Source organism: Pseudopipra pipra, chromosome W (genome assembly GCF_036250125.1).
Source record: "Pseudopipra pipra isolate bDixPip1 chromosome W, bDixPip1.hap1, whole genome shotgun sequence".
Classification (NCBI taxonomy): Eukaryota; Metazoa; Chordata; class Aves; order Passeriformes; family Pipridae; genus Pseudopipra; species Pseudopipra pipra.
In genome coordinates this window covers 36,191,109-36,218,357 of record NC_087580.1, presented here as the reverse complement: position 1 = coordinate 36,218,357, position 27,249 = coordinate 36,191,109, and the positions used below count along the sequence as shown (strand labels likewise).

General features: G+C 51.1%; 1 pseudogene; it reads right to left on the bottom strand.

Moving 5' to 3' along the window:
• LOC135405244 (zinc finger protein 208-like) overlaps nucleotides 1–27,249 on the bottom strand; it is a 328,696-nt pseudogene that overhangs the window by 8,857 nt on the left and 292,590 nt on the right.

The window sequence follows — 27,249 nt, the reverse complement described above, 5'->3', positions numbered from 1 at the left end:
TGAACAGCAGAGTGTTTCCAGGGGCTCTCTGAAGGAACACAAGTGTCCAAAGAAACCAGCACAAGTGTCCACAGAAGTCCCAGTCCTTTATCCCTGAATGAGCTCGTTCAGCCCAGGAAAAACTGCCTAAGTTTTATTTCCATGGAAGGAGGTTTTTCCCACTTTAACGTGGGTTTAGTTCCAAACCAGTTTCTTCATTTCCTCCTCCCACTTTCCCTGAAGGACACTGACAGGGGCCATGGACACTGACAGGGATCACAGAGTTTGTCCCTTGGCCATACAGCTCCTGCTGTTTGGCAGCACAGGAGAGGTTAATTAGAGCCCAGGCTCCAATCGCAGGCCATGCCTTGAAGACGAGCTTGAAATCAAACAACTTTCCTGCTGGAGGGTTAAATTCAGTCCCCATCACCTTTTAGTGGGCTGAATTTTTGTATTTTGGAGTATTTTTTAGCTGAATCTCAGCTTTTTGCAGTTTGGGGTGGCGAGGGTCTTCTTGCTATTTCTGAGGGTTTTTTTCCTGACTCTGGTTGGTTTGGGTTTTTTCTGGGCTGAATCTTGGTGTTTTGAAGGTTTTTATGGACACAGGATGCCCGGTGAGTTCTAGAGATGGACTTGGGCAGGAGGAACCCCCAAGCCAACGCACTGAGCCCTTGTTTTCCCCCCCATCGGGATTTGTCCTTCCCAAAGCTTGGGCGGATGGAGGAGGAGGCTGCGAGGAAGAGGAAGATGCCTTGGGCCCCCCAGGCAGGTGAGGAGGAAGTCAGTGTCCCTTTGGGCGGGTGTTGTGCTGGCTCTGTCAGCCGAGCATGGCCCCGGCTGCAGGACAACCCCGCTGGCGCCGCCGTCCTGCCGGGGCCGGAGTTGGGGGGATGTCCTTGGCCTTCCCTGTGGGCCGGAGGCAAATCCCCTGCCTGTCCTTCTTGCTTCCTGCCCCAGGCCCCGAGCTGAGGACAGAGAGCCTGGAGGACAAATCCCCCCGTGAGACCCTGGTGGGAGAGGCCGTTTTGAAGGGCTCCCCGGCGCAGGAAGGCAGCGGGGAGGAAAAGGGCCGGAGATCCCCCCACAGGAGGGGCTCCAAAGCCATCCCAGGGTGCTCTGAGGAGGAAAGAGCCAGCCTGTGCCGGGAAGGTGGCAGGAGCTTGAACCGGAGCTCTGAGCTGGTGGTCCCTGAGCAGCCTCCCAGCAGGGAGAAGCCCTTCAAGTGCTTGGAATGTGGGAAGAGCTTCAGAGACAGCTTCAACCTGATCCGACACCAGCACATCCACACTGGGGAACGGCCCTACATGTGTAGGGAATGTGGGAAGAGCTTCAGGAACAGCTCCGGCCTGCACGTGCACCGTCGCATCCACACTGGGGAACTGCCCTACAAGTGTGTTGAGTGTGGGGAAAGCTTCAGGACCAGCTCCAGCCTCCGCTCTCACCATCTCATCCACAGCGGGGAACGGCCCTACAAGTGCTTGGAATGTGGGAAGGGGTTTCAGACCAGCTCAGATCTCCTGAAGCACAAGCCGACACACACAGGGGAGTGGGCCTTCTACTGCACTGACTGTGGGCAGGGCTTCAACCGGAACTCCACCCTTGTCACCCACCGGCGCATCCACACTGGGGAACGACCCTACAAGTGTGGGGAGTGTGGGAAGAGGTTTACACGCAGCTCACATCTCATCCAGCACCAGCAGACTCACACGGATGAGAGGCCCTTCTGCTGCACAGACTGCGGGAGGAGCTTCAACCAGAACTGCAACCTCATCAAGCACCGGCGCATCCACACTGGAGAGAGGCCCTACAAGTGTGGAGAGTGTGGGAAGAGCTTCACTAATAAGTCTGGCTTGACCCAACACCAACGGACCCACCGGTAAAGGAAGCTCCAACTACGGGAAGAGCTTTGGCCGCTGCTTCCACCCCGAATGAACCCCCTGATGATGAGGCAACCCCTGGAGTCCAGTGACTGTCACTCCATCCCTTTCAACCAGAAAGGGCCAGTCCCCTTTCCCAGGGGCAGCTTCTTCCAACAGAACCCTTCTTGGGGTGTGTGTGGAGATTCCTGCCTTGCCTGGGGACCCCCCAAGGTCACTCCTCGAGGTTGAGAGCAGAGATCTCCCCACGAGTGTTGGTCTGGGGGAATTCCATCCATCTCTCATTAAGAATTATTGCTTTTGTGCCAGCTTGAGTAGAATTGCTTCAACAGTTGCTTTGGTGTAGAGCACTGTCCTATCTTATTCTGTACTCCTGTTAGTTTAAGAGTTTCTGTTGTGCAGTTAATAACTCTGATGAAGATCTTTTGTCTGATCATTTGTAACTCTAAATAAATTCCTTTTTATCAATAGATCCGATTTGCCATCATTAAAACCTGGGGGACAAAAGTGATTCAGTCACACTTCTGTAATTCCTCTAAACTGAAAGTGTTGGCATAATCCAAGGCTGAGATTGGATCCAGCAGCCCCCAGCACCCCACAGGAAGTTGGGAGCTCAGGGGGGCCACCCTCCTTGGCCAACCCCCCTGTGCCCAAAGACCCCCATGGGACCATCAGACTCGTAAGACCACCCTCCCTTTTCTACCCTTCTCCCTGTTCCTCCCACTTTCCTTCTGTCCCCTTAATCCTCAGTTTCTTACCGACCAGTTTTGAGCTCCGAACCCCCACTGTTTGCCCCCTTTCCTGTAGGCACTGAAGGAGAAAATGAGGCTGCACACACAGAGTTCCATTGCGGGAATTGTCCACCAGCACTTTTCCGGCGTCCCCTTTTATTCCTTTCTCTTGTGAGCAGCACTTGGTGTTTGTCTTTTAGTCCACCAGAATTCCCAGCATGGCCTCAAAGCAGTGCCCTGATCCCACACATTCCCCTCCCCTCATGTGCTGGCTGTGTTCAGCCACCAGAGAAAAACACAGGTTGCCATGCAGAGCGTTCCAAGTGGTTTTCCACTTTGGCAAACAGCACTCTCTGGATGGAAAACACCAGTCAAGGCCAAAACACTCCTTTTGCATCCTGATTAACTGAATGCAGCTGCTGCTGCCTTTTGTTGTTCCCACAGAAATTCTCAGGGTTCCTTTGCTTCCAGGAGGCCCCACATGTCACAATGGACCCTGGATTCCATGAGCTTCCACAGTCTCCAAAGGTTCCTTTAGGTCCACGAGGCCTTGCAGTCCCAAAATGCCCTTTGGATTCTCGGAGATTTCCCACTGTCCCAGGGTCCCTCGTGCTTCAGAAGGAGCTGCAGTGGGACAGTGGCCCCTTGGTTCCGTGAGCTCTGCAGTGTTCCAGGAATCCTTGGGTTCCAGGAGAGCCTGCAGTTTCACAAGGAGCACTTGAATGCAGGAGGTTCTGCAGAGTCCCAATGGCCCCTGGATTCTGCGAGGTTCAGAAATATCTCAGGGCTGAGAAAACTGGGATTGTTCAGGCTGGAGAAGAGAAGGCTTTGTGCTGACCTGATTGTGGCCTTCCAGTGCCTGAAGGGAACCAACCAGAAAGATGGAGAGAGACTTTGGACAAGGGCCTGGAGTGACAGGACAAGGGGCAGTGGCTTCACACTGAGAGAGGGAAGGGTTGGAGGAGATAGTAGGAAAGAATTCTTGACTCTGAGGGTGCTGAGATGCTCTTTAAGGCCCCTCCCAAGCCAAAGCATTCCATGATTGTGGGACTGGTGGGTGAGGTGGTGGTTGGAGCCATCTGGGGCACAAGGACACAAAATGAGGGAGTTTTCCATTGTGGGGGAAGGAAGGAGGGGGCAGCAGAACTGTCCCCTTGGACACCTGGCAGGCAGGCTTTGGCTGGAAGCTGGTGATGGGGAGCTGAGTGAAGCCCCCACAATGCAGGAGGAAATGGTCAGTGACCTGCTCTGCCAGTGAGAACCCCCAAGTGCCTGGGCCCACATGGGATGCAGCCAAGAGTCCTGAGGGAGCTGGAGAAAGAGCTGGCCAAGCCACTCTCACTCATTCCCCAGCAGTGCTGCACAACTGCACAAGTCCCAGCTGACTGGCAACAAGCACATGGGATGCCCATGCACAGGAAGGGCCAAAAGGAGCATCTGGGCAACTCCTGGCCTGTCCCATTGACCTCAGGACCAGGGAAGTCCATGCAGCAGATCCTCCTCAGTGCCATCCCATGGCAGGGGCAGGACAACCAGGGGATCAGGCCCAGCCAGCTTGGGGTTGGGAAAGGCAGGTCCTGCCTGACCAACCTCATCTCCTTCTCTGACAAAGGACCCGCTCAGCAGCTGAGGGAAAGGCTGGGGATGTGTCTCTGTGGAATTCCAGAAAGCCTTTGGCACCATCTCCCCCAGCATCTCCTGCACAAACTGGCTGCTCATGGCTTGCCTGGGAACTGTTTGCTGGGTGACAAAGTGTCTGATGGCCCAGGGAGTGGTGGGGAATGGAAGGAAATCCAGGTGGGGCTGGTCACTAGTGGGGTTCCCAAGGGCTCAGGGTTGGGGCTGCTCCTGTTTAACATCGTTCTGGGTGATCTGGACCAGGGGATCGAGAGCCCCCTCAGGAAATTCATGGACAACACCACGTTGGGTGTGAGTGTGGATGTGCTGGAGGGCAGGAAGGCTCTGCAGAGGGCTCTGGACAGGCTGGATCAATAAGGCCAAGTGTCAGGGCCTGCCCTTGGCTCCCAACAACCCCCTGGAACGCTCCAGGCTGGGGGCAGAGGGGCTGGAGAGCTGCTCAGCAGGAAGGGACTTGGGGGTGCTGCTTGACAGAGACTGGATATGAGCCAGAGTGTGCCCAGGGGGGCAAGAAGGCCAAGGGCATCGTGGCCTTTGTGGAGAAGAGTGTGGCCAGCAGGAGCAGAGAACTGATTGCCCCTCTGTGCTGGGCACTGGGGAGGCCCCACCTGGAGTGCTGTGTCCAGTTCTGACCCCTCAGTGCCAAAAGGCCCTGGAGGGGCTGGAGCGTGTCCAGAGAAGGGAACGGAGCTGGGGAAGGCTCTGGAAAACATGTCTGCTGAGGGATGGCTGAGGGAACTGGGCTTGTTGAGTGTGGAGAAGGGGAGGCTCAGGGGGGACCTCATTGCTCTCTACAGTGACCTGAAAAGAGATTTTTAGTGGAGTTGGGGTTGGTCTCTTCTGCCAAGGCTATAGTGAAAGGTTGTGAGGGAATGGCCTTAAATTGCTTTGGGCAAGGTTCATATTAGTTATGAAAAAATCCTTTTTCCACTGAGAGACTTTTAAGGCATTGGAACAAGTAGCCCGGGGAGGTGGTGGAGTCTCTGGAAGTGTTCAGGTGGCATCTGGATCTGGGACTTTGGTATGGGGTTGTATTAGGGAGGGGGTCGAACATGCTGAAGCTTGAAAACCCAAGACACCGTTGCAAGCTCAAAAAACAATATTTATTACCAAGAGGTGGCCAACAAAATGAACAAACCCAAAAGGGAGGAAGGAGGAGAGGAATAAGCCCCCAGCACGATCTCCCCAGTTACCCAGCTGTTGCCCATAAAGTTATCTAACCGACCTAGCATGCCTCTAATTACCCATAGCAGAAGCTGCATCTTTGGAGAGTCAGTAATTCACAAAAGCTATCTGCTTTTTATACAGTTAATTGAGTGGCCACAACCTCCCAGGTGTGGGCAGCACTGCCCAGCCCGAGGCCCTCAGTCCCCACCCCCCGGTTATGTCAGTGCATCTCTTCTGTGCACACGTGAGAACTTCGGAAATCCCCTCACGCACGCGCAGTGTGCTTTGGGGGTCTTTCTTAACTGAGTCTGGGGGTGCTACTTCATCCTTCTCCTCCTCAACTTCTCCTTCAAGCAACCTTGGAGGACAACTAGCCAATCACACAACACCAATTAAAACAGTTTATACAAGAAGCTCTCTTCAAGGACAACTTTCCCATTTATCCGTGCTTGTTTTCCCATAACTTGGCAGGGAAAGAGCAAAACGTTCACAGGTGGCGGGGCCAAACACAGACCAAAAGTATAAGCATAAATTCACCCTGGTACACTCACCAAAAGGCCTGAGCTACCCTTAACTCATCTCTAGACATCCATGGAAATAAAACGGCCTGACCTTGAACCCAAGGGAAACAAAGACAAATTCCACAGCTTTAGCTGGAGCAAGGTTGGGGGGGAAATGTGTCACTCCTCTATGACATCACATGCTCCCCACGACATCACATCCTTCCTGTGACATCACACCTCCCCTACGACATCAAATCTCTCCTGTGATGTCACATCCATCATATGACATCACATCTCTCCTGTGATACCATATCATCCCTGTGACTTCACGTCCTCCTTTGTGACATCACATCTCTCCTAAGGCGTCACATCCATAATATGACATCACATCTTTCCTGTGTTATCATGTCATCCCGGTGACATCACGTCCTCCCCTGAGACATCACATTCTCCCCTGTGACATCAAAGCTCCGCTGTGACATCACATCCATCCTATGACATCACATTTCTCCTGTGATACAATATAATCCCTATGACGTCACATACTCCCCCTGTCATCACATCACCCCTGTGACATTACATCTCTCCTATGACATCACATCTCTCCTATGACATCACATCCATAATATGACATCACATCTCTCCTGTAATACCATATCATCCCTGTGACATCACGTCCTCCCCTGTGACGTCACGTCCTCCCCTGTGACATCACATCCTTCCTGTGACATTGCACCTCCCTGTGACATCACACCTGCCCAGTGACATCACAGCTCCACTATGACACCACATCCATCATATGACATAACCTCTCTCCTGTGGTATCATATAATCCCTGTGATTTCACGTGCTCCGCTATGACATCACATCACCCCTGTCACATCACACCTGCCCTGTATGACATCACATCCTCCTCTGTGACATCACAGCTCTCCTGTGACATCACATCCTTCCTGTGACATCACAGCTCCCCTGTCACATCACACCCTTTCTGTGACATTACATCTCCCCTATGACATCACATCCATCATATGACATCACATCCTTCCTGTGACATCACATCTCCTCTATGATGTCACATCAATTATATCACATGACATCTCTCCTGTGATATCATATAATCCCTGTGAATTCATGTCCTCCCCTCTGTCATGATGCCTAATGGTGCTGAGAAAAGAAAACTCCGGAGCAGTTAATGGAGGGTGAGATAAGGAAAGGGTTTAATTTGTGCCCAGGCACAGATGTTACAAGACGCGCGCAGGCCGTGCCTGAGAAGTTACTGCCTGACCAATCCAAGTTTTGTCCATTCCGTTGCTTTTGCCCTGGTCCACCCCTCGGCCCACCCCCTGGGAATTGGGTCTGGGGTGTATTTTGGGACCCCTTCTTCATCATCTTCATCATTTTCAGAGCACAGAGGGTACATGGTCACCCAGTTCTTGACTGTGTTCTGTGGTTCAGGCTAAGATATGAGTGTTCTCTAAACAGCATAGGCCTGCCTCGACAAAAGACTAAACATTTTCTACTGGAATACAGGGGTGGGATTGATATGGGGAACATAGAATGGGGTGATGGGGTAGGGAGTGTGTAAACTACTTGTGCTAAAGGGTGAGGGATAAGGGCTGCAGCTTCTAAAACCTACTTCTATTACTTAACTACTTATAAAACTTATAAAATTAGGAAAATAAAAAAAAAACAGATGGACCTTACGGCATCAGTCTCCCCTTTAGAAATTGAACAAGACTCAAAGATCTTGTTCAATCTCTACTACTTATACTTAACACGATATCAGTAAGATGACTAATATTTATAACATTAATCACATAACAAGCTATTATGTAGATTTAACACTATATTCTATTAACATGAATGGCTGTTCTATTCAGGTTTAGTTTGGTAACTATGAAGTAAGTCTGTGGAAGCAAATTTAATGAAATATTTCTAAGAATTACCCAATATATATATAATTTAAACTTGTTGCTAAATTTCAGCCAAATTCATAGTGCAAATTCAGCACTCACTTTCATGAAGAATGGTAGATGTATTTTGTCAAAGCCAAATGTAAATTTAGGTTTTAAACTCAATTCATAGTTACTAGTAGTACTAAGCAATACAGACAAGAGAAAAAAACTTAAATATTATTTTAACAATCTTTGTAATAGTTTCTGTTGCTCTACTCATCTTAAGAACAGAGGTTTTTTTCTTCTTGGGTGAAATTTAGGGTTCTTGATAATAACTCTGACATGATGAAGATGGTTCGCTGGATTTGAAAACAGTTCTTTCCGTTTGGCTTGCAGGAGTTTCAGTCTCATTGTTTAATACAGACTCAGTCCTTGGGCTGGAACAGATGAGCAGGAGTGTCCAGTTTCATAGGCTTAGATGATACGATTAATCTCTGCAGTTCCTGCAAAGCAGATCTTAAAACATTAAACAATTTCACAAATAAACTTTTTTATGCAACCAGGGAGTCGATAAAGTGTGACTCTCTATTTGATGACAATTTTACAGGAACTTTGAATCTTGGAATTCCTGCATTTTGATCATTTGAGAGAGGAGCTTGTGCTTTTATCACATAAAGTGATTAACTGCCAGTCACAGATTTAATAGGCCAGTCAAGAGCTTACCTGAAGCAGGCTGCGTCTGGATGCAGACAGCACCCTGGCAGTGCCAGTAGCCCACCACAGAGAGCTTGTACTCTCTGGACAGATTCTAGGCCTTATCGGGGCAGGCTGTCCTGTTCCAGCCTGTCCCAGACTGCAGTGGATTATCTTTACCTCATGAAGTGGTAATACAGGTACCTCTTGCCTCCATGGATAAAAGCATCCTCATTTATTGAATTAGGTGCATTTGTATATTGTGAGTACTAACAAAACAATAAAGCTAAAAAGCGATTCTAAGCAAAGCATTTAAATGATCTAAACAAATTATCTTAACAACTATGTTACCAGTTTGTTTCAAAATTGCAGGCAATGGTGCAAATTAGGTCTCAGGGTCCCATAGGAGAGTCTACAGAACCAATGCTGTTGCAGTGCTGCCTCAGCACTGAAGCTACTTTCTTATTTGTCCTTTGGTCTCAGTGCAGGACTTCTTATGCAATTCAGCATTCATATATTCCTAGATGACACTAGATAAGAAAGCATCTTAAAAGCATAAGTATATAAACATGATTTCACAATCACATGAAAATCTATACAGACTTTTCATTTAACTACTCTTTCAGGAGGAATTCTTCCACAAGCTGCAGTAACTAAAGAGACAGAGATGTTTACAAATTGCTGTTGGAACAAGATACGTGCAAGTACAAACATTACAAACCCTAAAACAATTCATGTAGTAAAAGCAAAAGCAATGTAAGCTTTTAATTTTTTGCACTTAAGCTAACAACAAGAGAAGCTCAAAAGTAAAATAGAATAGAAAATAATACAATAGATACAATAATTATAACACATACATATGTACCACCTTTAGAAGTTACACATTGATCTTACAACAGTTCTCAATCGTGTCAGAAGGCTTTTATGTTAGCTTCTTGTTTACTCACTCTTGATTTTATTGCAGTTCAAAACTCTTTGTCCTGGTGTATTTCACTTGTAGTTGTCAAGACATTTGTGTACTTCTGCACAAAAGTTGTTTTCATGACTCTTAGTTTGAGTTCTGGTGGCACAGCTTTTAGGTCTGTCTGCTGGAACAGACTATCTGCCAACAGTCAACTTCTGACACATTGTTAGTTCACATTAAGAGCAAAACAATGGCCTCCCTTTTGATTTTGCCACAGCTCCCTGAGCTCAATCAGGGCACAGAGGGCAGAAATATTTACAGGCTGTGAGACTGAAACAGGCTTAGAGTACAGAGGATATAGAGGTCAATAGACAGTTTTTATTCTTCTAGTTTTGCTTGTTGGGGACAAATTAGTTGCTTTCCCTTCAGACCTAGACAATTTCTTTTTTAGTGTCCTCTCTCTTTGTGGAAAGAACACTCACCATTTGCTTCATCATGTTGGTAATAGTATTCCTAATTTTTGTGGTGTACACTGTGTTTGTAGCATTCCTGGTAATTATTGGTTTTGGTCTGAGTGTGATGCTGGTCCATACCATTGGGATGACAGCACTCTCAGCTTTTGCAGGGATTTCTTCATGGTTCTCCTGTATGAAAAAGATAGCTGCTTCGACACAATTATTATCAAAAATCATAACTTTTCTCTCCCCTTTGCAGAATTTGATTTCAACTTTTAATTTCTCTAATGAACTCCTACTCAACAAAGGATTAGGAGAGTTCAACATACAGAAGAATCGATGAATTACCTAATATTTACTCAATTTAAATCCTAAAAGTTCAAAGAGTGGCTTGGTTTCACTTATTCCTGTAATTTCAATTACAGTTATGGTATTATAACTAAATTTTTCTTTCAAAGTATTACCTATTACATATATTACACTGGCGAGCTTTAGCTTTTATGTTTGTTGGAAATGCACACTGATATTGCCCCCCCCTTTTGGCCTGGTGGGAGGGTATGGATTGTGAAGGCTTGGGAGAGCTGGAGGGGGAGTGACAGCTCCATCTCCGCCCCTAATGGTGAAGCCAGAGGGACCCGTGTTAGGTTGGGCTGGGACTCCAGTTACAGACATTGCTTTAGCTTTTCCTGCAGCTTCTGTAGTTTTAGCTGGTCTTTTGTCTGTAGTTGCACCCGTGGCAGCTGCTTGTGTGGGATCAGCAGCTCCAGGGGAAAGGGCTACTCCCTCTACGTTAGTTAGTACAGGCAGGGGAGGTTTTACATGCTTATTCATTCTCTTTGCCCTTGCTTTCCTCCCAGCTCCCGGTGCCTTTGTTAGGACTGGATCTACAGTAGTGTTTGTTATGCCTGGGGCAGTCCTCAGAACAGCAGGGGTAGGGCTGGGTCCTGTCACCTCTGCAAAGTCAGTGGCCTCAGTACTCCATCGTGCCGCCGCGCCTAATGGTCTTAGAGCTTTCACAGCACTTGCATCTGCCACCCTTGCTTGGGTCACACTATCAGGGACTAAAGCCTCCTCGTCAGCCAAAGCAACAACTGGGACCAGCTCTGCCTGTCTCTGCCCCACTCCCTCTGTCCCCCTCCTTTCTCGCTTGCTAGTATAGTTGGGACAAACTTCGTTTGTTTTTGTCTGGTTATGCGCACTCCTACAGCACTAGGAACAGGCAGCAACTTTCTTTTCCCTGTGCCAGCTGGCTCTGTCACCGTGGTAATGGCCGTTCCAGAAACCTCCCCTGCGCTCTGAGCTGGGAGTTCGGTTGCTGCAGCAACGTCTGTTCTTAAAATTGCTCCACCGCCCACTGTACTCGCCTTCTGTTCTCTATTGCAATATACTGTCCAAGCTATATCCAATAACTCATCAATATCCTTTTCATTACCACCTGCTCTTTGCAGTTTTTTCTTTATATCATTTGTGGACTGTCCTACAAACAAATACACTAGGTGTTTTTTCCCCAGGTCTGACTCTATATCAATATCAGTGGATTTCCCTATGACATCCTTCAGCCTATTCAGAAAATATGTGGGCGACTCATTCATATCCTGTCTAACTTCATACATTTTAGACCAGTTTATCGCCTTTGTATTCGCCACTACAGTAGCACAGTGCTGTGTTTGCAGCAGTCAGCCCTGGGGTCTCTCCTGCAATCGGCGCACGCAGCCCCGTTTTTACAGCTCTCACGCCGCTATCGCCACTGACAGAATCAACGGCCTCAGCACCTGTCTGCGGCTGCTCGGTTCCACAAACACCCCTGGGGCTCTTGTAATTTCTGGGGCCGACACTTTCACTTCACTGCCACCGTCAGAGCCAGCAACCCCTACGCCTGTCACCATCATACACTGGCCGGTCTCGGCGCATTTCTCGCCGCGATTTCTAAAGTCTCCCTTGCCTCTACAACAGATGCTGCATCTATAGTAACTTTTCCTGGTGTCACCACGCCAAAAGCAACTCTAGTAAAAGCCGACCTTTTAGACTTCACAGTTCTTGTCACATCACTGGTAGAACAACTTTAGTTCTCAGTCGCTCTGCTGTGCCCGGGCTCACCTCTGCTGTTACCATGACAACCCTGTCTGCTCTGGTAAAGCCGCCATCAGTTGCAAGGGAATGGGCTGCTCTCCCCACAGTCACTGGAACAGGCGGGGAGGGTCCCGCTTCCATTGCCCCTGTGGGGCCAGGAGCCGCTCCTGCTGTTATCCCTGTTGCGATCAAACTAGACACTACCTCTGAGTTGGCTCCGCAGCGTCTGTGTTACCCCCGCCCGGCTCTGCCGCGCCGAAAGCCGTTCTAACAAAAGCCGATCTTACAGATCTTATCTGTGCTGCTGTGCCTCCTCCGGCCAAACCGACAGCCTCTGCTCTACCATCTACACAGGCAGGACTTGCTCCCGCCGCCCCCGAGCCAACTCCTCCAGAGGCCCCGATTTGTCCAACTCCCCCTGGTGCGGCCGCACCAGGGAGTCCTCCAGCGGCCCCCATCTGCCCATCCCCTGCCTGTCCAGCAGGAGCTGGTCCAGAGGCTGCCACCCTGCAGCTCCAGTTCCCCCCCGCCACCGCAGCAGCGGGGAGTCCTCTCTCAATCCAGGGCATGTTAATAGAAACATAAACAACTCTGCATACCGGATTTTTTCCCTTTTCTGTTCTACATTAAAAAGCGAAATTAATTGCAACACTGTGTCTAGTTCAAAAGAACCAAATTCCGGCCAAGTCACCCCTCTCATTTGTCCAAACAGAGGCCAAGCACCGACAGACAGCCTACAAAGTTCTTCCTTTATTAAAATTGTCTCAGGACTGGTCAAAGTTCTCCAGTGCTTCAAAATCAAACTCAGAGGAGACCCCTTAGGAATCTTAAACTTTGAATCCACACAACCCATGACTACAAAACACAAACAAACCACACCAGGATTCCAACTCGTTACCTTAGGATTATAAAGCTGTTGCTGTAACCACTTAACTACAGAGCCCACCTGGTTCCTTGCAGCAACAGAGCACTCTGGAAGGGCGTCCCCCTCCGACCTAAAGGAAACCCAGCCCTAGGCTGACAAATCCACTCTGATCTGCTCTCACCAAAAAACCCCTTTCGCCTACTGGAAATCGACTCTCGCGACTATTCTGGGCCCAAGTCTAAGCCTTTCCAGTCTTCCCGTGTTCCCTATCTCCCCGGAAACACAAAAACTCTTTCGCAGCTGCTAACAAAAGAAGGTACCTTTTCCCCTTCTTTTGCCTTTTCTTATCTCACCTCTGTGCTCGGTGCTTGGTTTCGTGGGTTCTGTGGAGCTGGCTTTCTCAGACAGGGGCAGGAATTATCTCAGATAAAATGCTGGCTTGATGAGCAATTCCTGCACGATGAAATATCCGATCTGAGGAAGTCCAAGTTTCCCCATGCGGGCCAACAGCTGATGCCTAATGGTGCTGAGAAAAGAAAACTCCAGAGCAGTTAATGGAGGGTGAGATAAGGAAAGGGTTTAATTTGTGCCTAGGCATAGATGTTACAAGATGCGTGCAGGCTGTGCCTGAGATGTTACTGCCTGACCAATCCAAGTCTTGTCCATCCCACTGCTTTTGCCCTGGTCCACCCCTTTATCCACCCCCTGGGAATTGGGTCTGGGGTGTATTTCGGGACCACCTCTTCATCATCTTCATCATCTTCAGAGCACAAAGAGTGCAAGGTCACCCAGTTCTTGACTGTACTTTTGTGGTTCAGGCTGGGATTAGATGTCCTCAAACAGAAGAGGCCTGCCTGCCTTGAAAAAGACTAAACATTTTCTACTGAATTCAGGGGTAGAATTGATATGGGGAGCATGGAATGGGGTGAGAGGGTTGAGGAATGTGTAAACTAAAGGGTGCTAAAGGGTGAGGGAATAAGGGCTGCTGCTTCTAAAACCTACTTTTGCTACTTAACTACTTATAAAGCTTATAAAATTAATAAAAATAATAAAAATCCAGATGGACCTTACGGCATCACTCCCCACACTTTCAGGGCCTTTCCCCAGTGTGGATGCGCCGGTGCCTGACGAGGGTGGAGTTCTGGTTGAAGCCCTTCCCGCAGTCGGTGCAGCGGAAGGGCCTCTCATCCGTGTGTGTCCGCTGGTGCACGAGGAGATGTGAGCTGGTCTGAAACCTCTTCCCACATTCCAAGCACTTGTAGGGCCGTTCTCCAGTGTGGATGCGCTGGTGGGTGCGGAGGGTGGAGCTCCAGTTGAAGCTCTTCCCACATTCCCCACATGTGTAGGGCCGTTCCCCAGTGTGGATGAGCCGGTGGGTGAAGAGGGTGGAGCTCTGGTTAAAGCTCTTCCCACACTCCCCACATGTGTAGGGCCGTTCCCCAGTGTGCATGCGCTGGTGTCTGCGAAAGATAGAGCTCTGGTTGAAGCTCATCCCACATTCCCCACATGTGTAGGGACATTCCCCAGTGTGGATGAGCTGGTGGGTGAGAAGGCAGGAGCTCTTCCTGAAGCCCTTCCCACATTCCCCACATGTGTAGGGCCATTCCCCACTGTGGATGTGCTGGTGTCGGATAAGGTCGGAGCTGTCCCTGAAGCTCTTCCCACATTCCCCACACGCGTAGCGCCGTTCCCCAGTGTGGATGCGTTGGTGTCGGATCAGGCTGGAGCTCCGGCTGAAGCTCTTCCCACATTCCCTACAAGTGTAGGGCCATTCTCCAGTGTGGATGTGATGGTGCTTGAGGAGGTCGGAGCTCTTCCTGAAGCTCTTCCCACATTCCAAACACCTGAAGGGCTTCTGCCTGCTGGGAGGCTGCTCAGGGACCACCAGCTCAGAGCTCTGGCTCAAGCTCCGGCCGCCTTCCCGGCACAGACTGGCTCTTTCCTCCTCAGAGCACCCTGGGATGGCTTTGGAGCCCCTCCTGAGGGGGGATCTCCGGCCCTTTTCCTCCCCGCTGCCTTCCTGTGCCGTGGAGCCCTTCAAAACGGCCTCTCCCACCAGGGTCTCACGGGGGGATTTGTCCTCCGGGCTCTCCGTCCTCAGCTCGGGGCCTGGGGCAGGAAGCAAGAAGGACAGGCAGGGGATTTGCCTCCGGCCCACAGGGAAGGCCAAGGACATCCCCCCAACTCCGGCCCCGGCAGGACGGCGGCGCCAGCGGGGTTGTCCTGCAGCCGGGGCCATGCTCGGCTGACAGAGCCAGCACAACACCCGCCCAAAGGGACACTGACTGCCTCCTCACCTGCCTGGGGGGACCAAGGCATCTTCCTCTTCCTCACAGCCTCCTCCTCCATCCGCCCAAGCTTTGGGAAGGACAAATCCTGATGGGGGGAAAACAAGGGCTGAGCGCGTTGGCTTGGGGGTTCCTCCTGCCCAAGTCCATCTCTAGAACTCACCAGGCATCCTGTGTCCATAAAAAGCTCCAAAACACCAAGATTCAGCCCAGAAATCCCAAACCAACATGATTCAGGTAAAAAACCTCTTAGAAATAGCGAGATGAACCTCCTCACAAACTACAAAAAGTTAAATTTAAGTGAAAAAATACACAAAATATGAAGATTCAACCCAAAAAAAGGTGTTTCATTGGGAGGATGAGGAGAGTGAGGTCACTTCATGAGCACTTGATTGAGTTGCAATATATTAATCAAAAGCTGTATTAATGTAGTATCACTTAAAACTCTCCAGGGCTGTTCCTCGAGGTTCTCTGGCCCCCTGCCAGCCCAGGGCTGTTTCTCCAAACCACCAAACCACGCGAGCCAAACAACCTGGTTGGTCAGTGCCGGCTGGGGGAGCGGGCACTCGGTGAGGGGATGAGAAAACTGCACCCAGGGCTGGGCTGAAAGAGGCTTCAGCACCACTTCTGATGCCCCAGGGGCAGCATCTGGCTTCTCCCAAACAGAGACATGGCACTTGTTCCTCTGCAGGGAGTCAAGGGCAGCAGGGTGACTCCTGCTGCATGGATGGAATGGCAGAGGATCCCTTGGGTCCCCAGGATGGATCAGCAGTCAGGCATACAAACTGCCCTCAGGCTCAGGATGCAGCTGCCAGCACAGATTTCCCTGCAAAGTCTGCAGTGAGTCAAGCTCTGGAGAGCAGGTGTGCAGGGACCTAAGGGGATTATGGACAGGGGCCCAGCAGGGACAGCCAGGGCCTGCAGGGGAAGGCACAGGGGCAACCTGGCCCCCCACACTGCCAGGGTTGTCTCTGCTCCTCCTTGCAGGCTCCGTGGCCAGGCACAGTTTGTGTTCCTGGGTGCCCACCATCTCAGCACTTGGAGACCCTCAAATCAGCGCCCGCAGCTCTGCAGCAAAGCCCCAGCTCACCTGGCACACAGGGGATGGACACAGCACCTTCTCAGAGATGGGCATTCAAAGCTTTGTGTCTTCCCCACCACTGGGCTCTCCTTCCTCAGCAGCACCTCTGCCTTGCACTTATTCTCAGCCTCACCTCAGGGACAGCTCTGGGCTCACCTCCGCGCCACTTCTCAGCCTCACCTCAGGGCCTGGGCTCAAGGACAGGAACCTGCAGGGAGGGGACATCAGGTGCAAGCTCAGGGCTGCCTGCTTGCACTGGCCTCTGGGCTTCTTTCTCCTTCTACAACCAGCCCAGAACTCAGCCTGCTTTTCTAACACCACACATTTACAGACTAACCTTGCAGATAGATATGGACAGACATCTCTATCACCCTGGGGATAGAGCCTCAAGCATGTGCTGCCATAGGAATGGCAATCACAGAATCACAGAATCAGTCACGTTGGAAAAGACCTCCGAGATCATCAAGTCCAACCCTTGATCCAACCCCGCTGTGCTTCCCAGACCATGGCACTGATGCCACATCCACTCTCACCTTCAACACCTCCAGGGACGCTGACTCCACCCCCTCCCTGCCCAGCCCATTCCAAGGCCTGACTACTCTCCCAGGCAAAAAATTGCTTCCCAATATCCAACCTAAACCTCCCCTGGCACAGCTCAAGACCCAGCCCTCTTGTCCTACTGCTGCTTCCTGGCACAACAGCCCCACCCCCACCTGGCTCCAACCTCCTGGCAGGGACTTGCAGACAGTCAGGAGGTCTCCCCTGAGCCTCCTCTTCTCCAGCCTCAACACCCCCAGCTCCCTCAGCCTCTCCTCACACCACTTGTGCTCCACTCCCTTCCCCAGCCTCGCTGCTCTTCTCTGCACCTGCTCCAGCCCCTCCAGGGCCTTCCTCAACTCAGGGGCCCAGAGCTGGACACAGCACTCCAGGGGTGGCCTCACCAGTGCTCACTCCAGCCCAACAATCACTTCCCTGCTCCTGCTGACACACTCTTCCTCTTCAGCTTCCTGCCCATCCACACTCCCAGCTCCCTTTCTGCCTGCCTGCTCTCCAGACACTCTGGCCCCAGCCCGGGGGGCTGACAGGGCTACTTGTGGCCAAAGGGCAGGACCCGGCCCTTGGCCTGCTTGAACCTCATCCCCTTGCAATCAGCCCATGGATCCAGCTGGGCCAGGTCCCTCTGCAGAGCCCTCCTGCCTTCCAGCACATCAACACACCCCCACCTTGGGGTCACCTGCACATTTGCTGATGAAATGCCTGGTTCTGCAGCAGCTGCAGATGCTCAAGGGGCAGCAGGACCAAGTCATGGGCCTGGGTGGGTCTGGGGGGCTTTGGGGTTTAGGAGGGTCCTGGAGGAGCTGAGGCGGGCTTTGTGGATTGGGGGTACAGACCAGCACAGACCAGCACAGACCAGTACCTCCTCACTGCTCCCCACATCTCTCCTGGAGCTGGGCCACATTGTCGTCTGACACCTGAGCCCCCCCAGTGCCCTCCCAGTACAGCCCAGTGTGCTCCTGTCCCAGGGTGCCGGGTGACCCCTTCTTTGGGAGGGGCTGGAAGGGATTTGAGGGTAGGCTGGGGGAGATTTGGTGGGGAGGTTGGATAGGAAGTAGGGGGGTTTTGGGGTGCTTTGGGTGCATTTAGGGGAGTTAAAAGGGGTCTTGGGAGGGCAGAGGGATCTGTAGGGGGAGGGGATTAAAAGTAAAATGGGGGTTGGGAGACATTTGGGAGGGGTTAATGATGTCTAGGGGGAAAGAGGAGGGGCAGCACCATGAGCAGGTGAGTCCTGATACCCCCCTGGTGTTCCCAAGACGTTCTCGGTGTCCCTAAATCTCCCCTTAACACCCTGAGACCCCCCTGGTGTCTCCAATGTCCCCAGGGCCTCTCCATGGCCATAATTCCTCCTAATTCCACTGTCCCCATACCCCACCCCACTGTCCCCAAACCCCAGCTCTGATGTCCCCAGCCTTCCATCTCACCCCAGGAGCCCCCCCGGACCCTCTGACACCAAAAATGCCCCCCCTCCCCCCGCTCACAGAAAGGCCAAGGGCATTTGAGGTCACACTGGGGACAGTCGGGGGGCTTTGGGGGGCCCTGGGGGATTACTGGGGGATACTGGGACACATTGGGGAGGACCAGGGGGCACTGGGAGGACTGGGGCATTACTGAGGACACTGGGAGGGCACTGGGAGGGACTGGAGGGAACTGGGGCACACTGGGGGTCACTGGCAGAGAACTGGGGAGTTACTGGGGGATACCAGGACACACGGGGGGACACTGGGAGGTTACCAGGCCATACTGGGGGGAACTGAGTGCTCCCTGGGATACATTGGGTGGTCACTGGGGGGTTACTGGGCCATCCTGAGGGTCACTGGGAGGTTATTGGGATATACAGGGGGCACTGGGATCCCCTTACCCGGATTCAGTATATCTACCCCCTCTAATTTTGGGGAGCATCCCTAGGACCCCCTCCCTGGGGGCTGGGGGACCCCCTAAACACACTGCTGGGCTTTAAGGGACTCCAAAAAGTCCCCTCAAAACCCCCGAAATTCCCTCAGAAATCCATTCCAGGACCCATCGAAATCTCCTCAAGGACCCCCCAACTCCCCTAAGAGACCTCACCCACCCCCCCGGACCCCCTAAACTCTCTCAGTGACCCACAAAACACACCTGGGACCCCCCCAAGCCCATTCAGGGATCCCCCCAGTCCCTCTAAGGGAGCCTCAAAGCCGTCTGGAACCCCCTAGAGACCACAAAAACTGCTGCAAACGTCACCGCAAAACCCACCCAGGACCCCCAAACCCCCTCAGAGATCCCCCAAGCCCACCTGTGAGCCCCCAATCTCCTCAGTAACCCAAACTCCCTGAGAGACTCCCAAACCCCTTCAGGGACCTTCAACCTCCCCCCCCCCGGGGCCCCTCAGGACACCGAACCCCCTCAGGGACCCCTCAAAATCTCCTCGGGAACCTCCGAACTCCCCCCCTAAGCCCTCCCGAGCCCTCCAGCCTTTCCACCCCCAGCCGCGCTCCCCGCAGCCCCCGAGGGGATCCCCAGACCCCGCTCCCCCCGCAGACCCCCCCAGCTCACACACCCAAGCGCAGCTTTTCCCGGGGCCGCCGCCCCCGAATCCCCCACGCGCCAAAGATGGCGCCCTTCGCGCGCTTCGGGTGGAGACACCCCCGCCGCAGCCAATCAGCGCGCGGCCACGCCCCCTGCCCGCCCTCCGCCCCGCCCCCGCCTCGCGCGGGGCACCCCGGGAGATTCCCCAGTCAGTGCCCGGGAACAGCCCCGGCAGCGCAGCCCCCAAGGGCACACGATGGGCTGTGGGCTGGAGAGGACCCTCCTCAGCCTGGGCAGCAGGGCTGCAGGGGGGGATTCCCTGACCCTCCCCACATGGGCCCTTCCTGCCCAACAGCTCCTGCTCCAAAGGGCTCCCACACACCCTGGGCCACTTGTCCCACTTGGGCACTGGAGCTGCCCCAGGGCATCTCTGGGCAGTGGCCAGCTCTGGGACTGCTCTGGCAAGTCATGGCCTGAAGCCAGGAGTGTGGAATTTAGGGGGCACTTGAAACCTCTGCAGAACAGAACTCTTGATAATTGCTGAAGGCTTCCTGGCCAGCATTGCCAGACCTTTGATTTTTATTTTTTTTTTAATCGCAACACTTTTTCTCCATTTGTTTCCATTGACAACACCTTCTATATATTCTATTAAGCTGATTCTTTCATTGTCTACATCAATAGTTTTGTGCAGCTACTTATCAAACTAAATATCCCACCATTGATTCCATTATGGAAACATGGCTCAGAGGAAGCTGCTGATTTTTGGGGCACCTTTCATCTCTCTAATTTTTCCTCTTTTGTTCTTCCTCTCCCTATTTTTGTCTTGAAAAAGCTCTCCAGGATCTGTGTGCCTGGGAGTGTTTTCACATTCTGAGCTGTGCCCTGTGCCCTGTGCCCTGTGCCATGGGACAAATGCACCTTCTAGAGAAATCTGCCCCTCCTGCTCACAGAAGCCCTCTGAGTGCCCAGGTGAGATGGTGCCCAGGCTGCTTTGCTGGTGTGGAATGAAAGGGCCAGGCCAGAAAGGCAGGGGAGGGTGATGGAGGAGACAGGGCCATTTGCAGGGGATGTGTGCGAGGCTGGGGAGATGAATGTCCCTGGGCCAGTGAAGGCTGTTCCTGGAGTCACCCCAGAAGTGTCAGGGCTCTGACAGGGCTCCAGAGGGCATCCTCAGTGCCCCTCCTCCCTCCACTTTTGGGGGGTCCCACTCCCCTCCCACTCAGTTTGGGGTCCCACCACCCCTTCTGTCCCCTCTGACCCCCCTTTTCCCACTGACCGCCCCCTTCCCACCCCCCGCTCACCCGAGAGCTCCTCGCCCACAGCGGGAGGGGGCTCCCAGCACCACCAGTGCCCAGAGAAGTCCCCCCAGAGAAGGGGTTGGGTGGGATCCTGGGTGGGCTTTGAGTATGTTTAGGCAGTCCTCCAGAGCCTGTGTGGAGGTTTAGGGGGTTCCCAGCACCTTTCGAAGTGTGCTGGGTGCCTTATTGAGGGGTTAGTTCCCTCCCAGAGCCCCCCCAGAGTGGGCTGACAGGGGGGAACACAGGGGGGTCCCCATTCCCGATCCATCCCGGGGCCTGTTCTGCCCCCCCCAACTCGGCTCCACCCCTTGGGATTCCCCCAAGCCCCTTCCCCACTGCCCCCCAATAACCGGGACTGGGGAGAACTGGGAAGCTTTCCTGGGATCAGGAGTGACAGCAGGGGAGGGGGGGGACACACGACCCCCCCAAAATCCTCACAGGGACAGGAGGGGTCCAGGCTGGGCCCGAGGCCCTGGGGAGGGGCTGCGGCCGCCGGCGGCTCAGGAGCTCTGTGGGGAGAGAAAAGGGGGTGACACCGGGGTGGGGGGTCCCCGGGGGGGCACAGACGCTCTGGGGGGACACACGACCCCCTGGGACCCCCCTCACCTTCTGGCGCAGGTAGAAGCCGAGCCCCAGCGCCAGGGAGACGAAGGCCAAGAGGAAGCCCCCGGCCCCTCCTTGGCAGCAATTGCTCGGGCTGATGGAGCCCGGCAGGGCCGGGGCCGCCGGCGGTGTCCGATCCCGGCAGGAAGCGGGGAGGGCCCCGGGGAGCGGCGGCGGCGGGCGGGGCCCTGGGGGAGCCGCCCCGAGGGGTCCCCGCCGCCCGTGGCACTGAAGGAGCCGCCCCGGGACGGGCCCTGGCGGGGGTCGCCAGAGAGGGGGGGCGAGCTCGGAACGGAATCAGCTCCGGAGAATAAACCAAGGAAAACCAAAGGGCCGCGCCGGGGGAGTCTCCGCCGCCCCGGAGCTAAAAGAGCTGCCCCGCGGGACGGGCGAGGAGGGGCGGCGGTGAAACAGTCGCCGGGGGTGTGGCGAGGGAGACGGGAATGGGATAAAAGAGAGAGAATAGAGGGAGAAATCGCTTTGTCTCCCCCCTCCCTCCCCACCCCAGCTCCCTTTTGTATACAGATAAAACCAGAGATCAGCATGTGATCTCTATCAGCATGTGATCTTCTATTCCCCCTTTTCCCCTCAGGGGAACAAAAAACAAAAAAGAAAACCTTGGGAAAGAGGGGGGAAAGCCAACATTGGAAAACTATCTTGTCTGAGATAAGTTGTGCTGCCAAAGGAAATGCTGACTCCAGAGGTGCCCCAGCGGCAGCAGAGCCCCCACCCTGCCCACTCACACACTTCAGCTCAACATTGGGGTTTTCCCCTCCCTGGCACTGCCCAGTCCAGCCCCTCCCTGGTCCCCCCATCTCCCTGCCCCTGCCCCAGCCCAGCAGAGCAGCACACTCAGGGCTGGCCCTGCAGCAGGACATGGAGGCCATGGAGCTCAGGGACAGGCCCTCTGGGTCTGCAATGCTCAGCACATCCTCAGCTCAGGCAGCTCCTGCAGCCCCAGGGCCAGCCCCGCTCCCCAGCACAGCAGCAGAGAATCGGCCCCGGGCTCCTCAGGCCCCATTTGCCATCTCCAGGGGCACTGGCCACCACCAGCACCAGCTGGAGCAGCCTCAGCCCCTCCAGCCCCCACAGTGGGACCCTGAGGGCAGCACACGGACTCCAGGGAGAAACCAGCAAGGCAAGGACCCTCTGGAGAGTCTGCTCCTTGGCCTTCTTCTTGAGAGCCCTGGAGAAGAAGAGCTGAGGCTTCAGGCTGTGCCCTGAGCAAATGGAGCCCCTTGTGTGGTGGAAAGAGTGCAGTGGAGCCCAGCTCATGCCAGCATGAGCTCATGGCCATGAGCTCATGGCCACAGGACCCAGCCCAGGGACCAAGGGCCAGAGCACTGAGGCCTCAGCCGAGGCCCAGAAGGGGAGGGTGGCAGGAGAAAAAGAGCAGCTCTCAACAGGCCAAATGCTGCTGCTCCCTGGCACTGCTGCTGTGCTGGGACTCTCTTTCCCTGCCCCTCTGCACACAGGCACTGCCCTGCCAGACTCATCAGAGGTCTCAGAAGATTGAACTCACAAAAACAAGTCACTGAAGGATCCTTGACTTTGTTTCAATGCATTCCTCATTTCCACAGGCTCTGGGTCAAATTCAAGATGTAGACAGTGACCCAGACATGGGATGAATAATCAATATTCACTGTACACACCTTTATCCCAGGAGAAAACCCACATGAAAACCCTAACCCAGCACCACAAAACCCTGAGCAGGCAGGCTGGAACAAGGAGTCCCATTCTGAATGCTATGGAAGAGAAAACAGGCCCTATGTGCCTTCAGAAAAGCATCCAGTCATCATTTTCCTCAGGGCATCCTTGAAGCAAAAGATTTCTTAAGAGAGTTGCCAGAGCTTGGCAGCAGGCTGTCCTTCTTAGCTTGGAAAATCTCTGCTAACTTACCTAACAATGGTACAAACCCCCCATGTTAATGTTGTCAAACAGCTGCATCTGCAGGATTCATGTTCCAGCATTACCTAATGCACAATTATCACACCTCTTTTTAAAATTAAAAGGGAGGAAAAAAAAAAAAGCATGGGGTGGAGAGAGAGTCCCCACCCCAGTCATCCATCAAGTGAACATCCTGGCCACTGCTCCTAAGAAATTTAATATATGCTAAAAAGATATAAAAAGACATCAAAAGCTTTCAGAAATAAAAGTGTTTCAGAAGCTAGATTTTAATCTTGCCAAGTGGTTTTTTGCCAGGTTATAAAGTTGACTGAAATGCCAGGATACTGCATTTTGGAAGCAGCAGCAGCTCACATATTGCCTTGTATTAGTGGCTGAAGTGTATTCCTGATTCCAGAGCTGGACTATCATCATCTGTGGAGGAGAGTAGATAAATAAATAAATAAAAACTGGCATTCCCTACCAACCCTGCTGCCTTGAAGCACTCTTTTCAAGTGCAGCCTCCACAGGAAAAAAAAAGTGAAGACCACTTTATTTTGATTATAGTGCTTTCCCCAGGCAGGAATTTTTATTTCAGTTAGAATCTTTGAACCATTCCATTTTCAGTGAGGCATTTTTATATTTACAGTTGACACCTTCATAGAAGAATGAAACCTTTGAGCAACAACTCTAAAGCATGAAGGTTGCCTGCAGTAAATACTTAAATTATTTTACATCCCAATGGAGCCTGTTGTTTTTAGCTAAAATTTAATAGACCTTAAATCAATGACCTTTCTTTCACTGAAAGCCTGCCCTTTGGAAAACTAACTTTCCCAAGAAACATATTTGGGTGAATAAATGCCAAACAAAGGGCTATTGAAATCTAAACATTTTGTCAATTTATAGCTTGTGAACATTTAGTTCCTAAATTCCCAACTGCTACCTAATGTACAGAACAGTGGTGCCTTGGTTGAATCACATATCACTGATTTCAGAGTGTCACAGGAATCTCATTGACAGGAATCAATTAGAATCCAAAATCAATCAAATATGTTTGTGCACTATCATTCATCGAATTTGAATATCCCCAAATTAATTGTAAGCATGTGAAAGAACCTAGAAACAAATTTTGAAAAGGTACAAAAATAAAAATCTGTAAACTTTGAGAAGATAATAGTGCATCTGAGCATGTTTCATGCCTGCTGGGGTAAGTTAATGGTGAATCACACCTTCCCTTCCCAGCACAGGCTGAGATATATTCTTTTTGGAACATGAAAATACCCAGGGACTGAAGGCAGAGGACACACCAGTCAATGATCCAGCATTATTTTATGAACAGCCTGTTACACCCCCAATATCAAACATGCTGCCAGGATATTACAAAATGCACAAGTGTGGTACACTCTGAAAAACTGCACATTGTAAGTGAGCCACTGCACTTCAGGGAGAAAGAAAGGAGAGAATTCCTGAATCTCTACCAAAAGCAGGAATAGATGTGGCCATTTATCCAAAGAGGTGTTATTGTTTCTGAGGACTCCTCTCTAAACACATTCACCTGTCATTCTGTCAAGGTAATAAATCCTTCCACTCCTTACAGCACACTCAAAAGCACCCTGCTATTTAATGTCAATGGAAAAATGACCCAAAGTGTCTAAAACATTTCCTTTTGCTCATGTAAAAGTGCTGGCATTTTACTTCCTTCCTGATAAGCCAGTGCCAATGGACCTGATTATTCTTTTCTTATTCAAAGCACATCAGTAGTTCCAAAGCACTCTCCATCTTATCAGGTGTCTGAACAGCACAGTTACTGAAAACAGTTTGTCCTGCTCCTCTCTCCTTCTGCCAGGCTATCAGATAAACCCAACTAACTCTCTGTATTGACACACCATCAAACATAAGCTGTGTCTTCAACACACTGTAGCCTGTTTCTGACATGTTATGGGTTTGCTGCTTGACATTAGTTGTACCCAAAACAGCAGCAGTGAATTAGCTTAGAACAAAAATATAGTCACTCCATAGCACAGAACACAAAAGGGACACAGGATAGGGAAAAAAAAGAGAAACATTTTGTGAAGTAAGAATGATCACTCTCATCTCGGTAGTTTACAGGTATTTATCTGGTGCTAATTGAAAAATAGCATGGAAGCAGTAGGATCTAAATGCATTCAAAACAGACCTGACACAGACCTTAAGAGTAGAAAAATATTTTCTTGTTTTGTTTATTTTATTCTCCTGTCCTCTAGGAACTGTCTCTGATTTGCAAGGAGTGAGAAAGTGAAAGGAAGGAAAATGGTTACAGCATCTGAAAGCATTTAAATGCCTTTACAGTTTTTGTCTGTAACAAGACTGATTTTCATGATCCAACCTTCATTTGGCTCTAAAAGACCCCCACAAAAACAAACCAAAAAAACACTGTCCCCCAAACAAGCCTCTCAACAACTCTCCTTTTCATTCAGTGTCTCAGATACAGAATTTTCAGTGCTGACTACTGAGGAATAACACAAGATCAACTCCTTCAGAAGGGCCACGGCTTTGAAGGTTTTGTTTCCTGCCCAGCCACAGGGAATAGGCACAGCATCTCCCTTCCTCCTTCTCAGGATGACAGGATATCCTGGGATGAGTGCAGTGTTGGAAGAGTTAAACATTAACCTGGCTGTGCCCTGGGCACTCTCAGCTGGCTAAATGAAAGGTTCTGGAACACTGGAGAAATCCTGAGTTGCAGCTCTTTGATTAAGTACAGCCTTCTTTAGAAGCTGAAGCTCCAGCCCCTGAGGGGAGGATCCTTCCCACCACTTCTACCATTGACAGTCCCCCTGAGCAATAAAATATCAAACAAAAAGACAGTGGCATTCATCCTCCACAAAGACAGGACCAAATCCTGCAGCCAATTTGATGACAGAAAAAAATTTTAAAGGAAATAAAGAATATACAGAAAATTTCTTGATCCTTAGTTACATTTCCAGTCTATGGAGAACTACACAAACTGTCAGTAGCAGAGTGCTCAGAGTACATAAAGGAGTGTGATTTCACCATTTTGTTAAATATTGGTTTTACTAGATTTTCGTGTCTTGTATTTCTTTGAAAATATTCACATGTGAGATTGAAAGAAGTGTTTGTTTCAAAAAAAGCTCAAGAAACCAACCCAGAATTAGGGGGAAAGGGGTGAAAGAGCAGCAGTCACGTGTACAAGAATGGTCTGAATAAAGCAAGTCACCTCCTGCCCACCCATCCTGGCACCTGCTGGGAAGGAATTTTGGAAATGCTGAGGAACAAGCTAGCACTACATTTTAGATATGACTTTTTCATCTCTACATCTACATGACTTTAAACTGTTTCATGTCTGTAAGGGGGGTACTTTTGGATTAGATGATCAATGGAGCATAGAGGCGTGAGAAAGAAATCATATTAGGATGTGAAACCAGCCAGAGTATGGTACAATGTAACTTCATGGCACAAGCGAATTGTAAGGTCCATTGTGCTTTTTAGCAAGTCAGCTTGATATCCCCTATTATCAGAGCTGAGTTCTTCCTTGGTTTTGCTACATATTGCAAGATAGATACATCTACCCTTGAAACACAGTGGTAGAGGTCATACATAGGGGTGAGAAAGATGATGATGGGAGGAAGATTATGTGGGCAGGGGTCACTGGCCCCTTGCCCTACAGCAGGGCATGCACAGACTGTTGCTATCAGGTGATGAACAGGTGGGGTTTGGCTGCCACTCAGGCATCACCTTATACTGTGTGTACTGGCCCTACGTGGTGTAATGTAGAGCTGATAAAATGGGGTGTCAGGACTGCTGGGGTGAGCGATCCTCATCCTGCCATGGAGACTGTGTTGTTCCGCCGGGACGCCCGCTAAGCACGGGCACCGACCAGCTGCTGCAGATCCTGGCAGCCCTGGCCTGTCTGTGTGGGAAAGCACAGTTTATTGAGAGGAAGCAACTTAGAGAACAAAATTTTAATATCCTTTTTTAATATCCTTGTAATTCTCTTTTTACTAGTTAATATTGTATTAAAAGCCACTCGTAGAATTGTTTTAATATCCTTTAAATGTTCCTTTAATTCCCTTATTACTAGTTAATACTATAATAAAAGCCATTCATAGTATTGTATGAATGCCAAATGATAAAGCAGTTTTTTTGTATTCTTATTTAGCTTTTGATTCTCTTTGCTAGTTTTTATTCTCACTGCAATAAAAGATTTTTTGTACTGTTGGAATGTCTGTTGCACTTGTTTTATTCCGGGCATGTATTC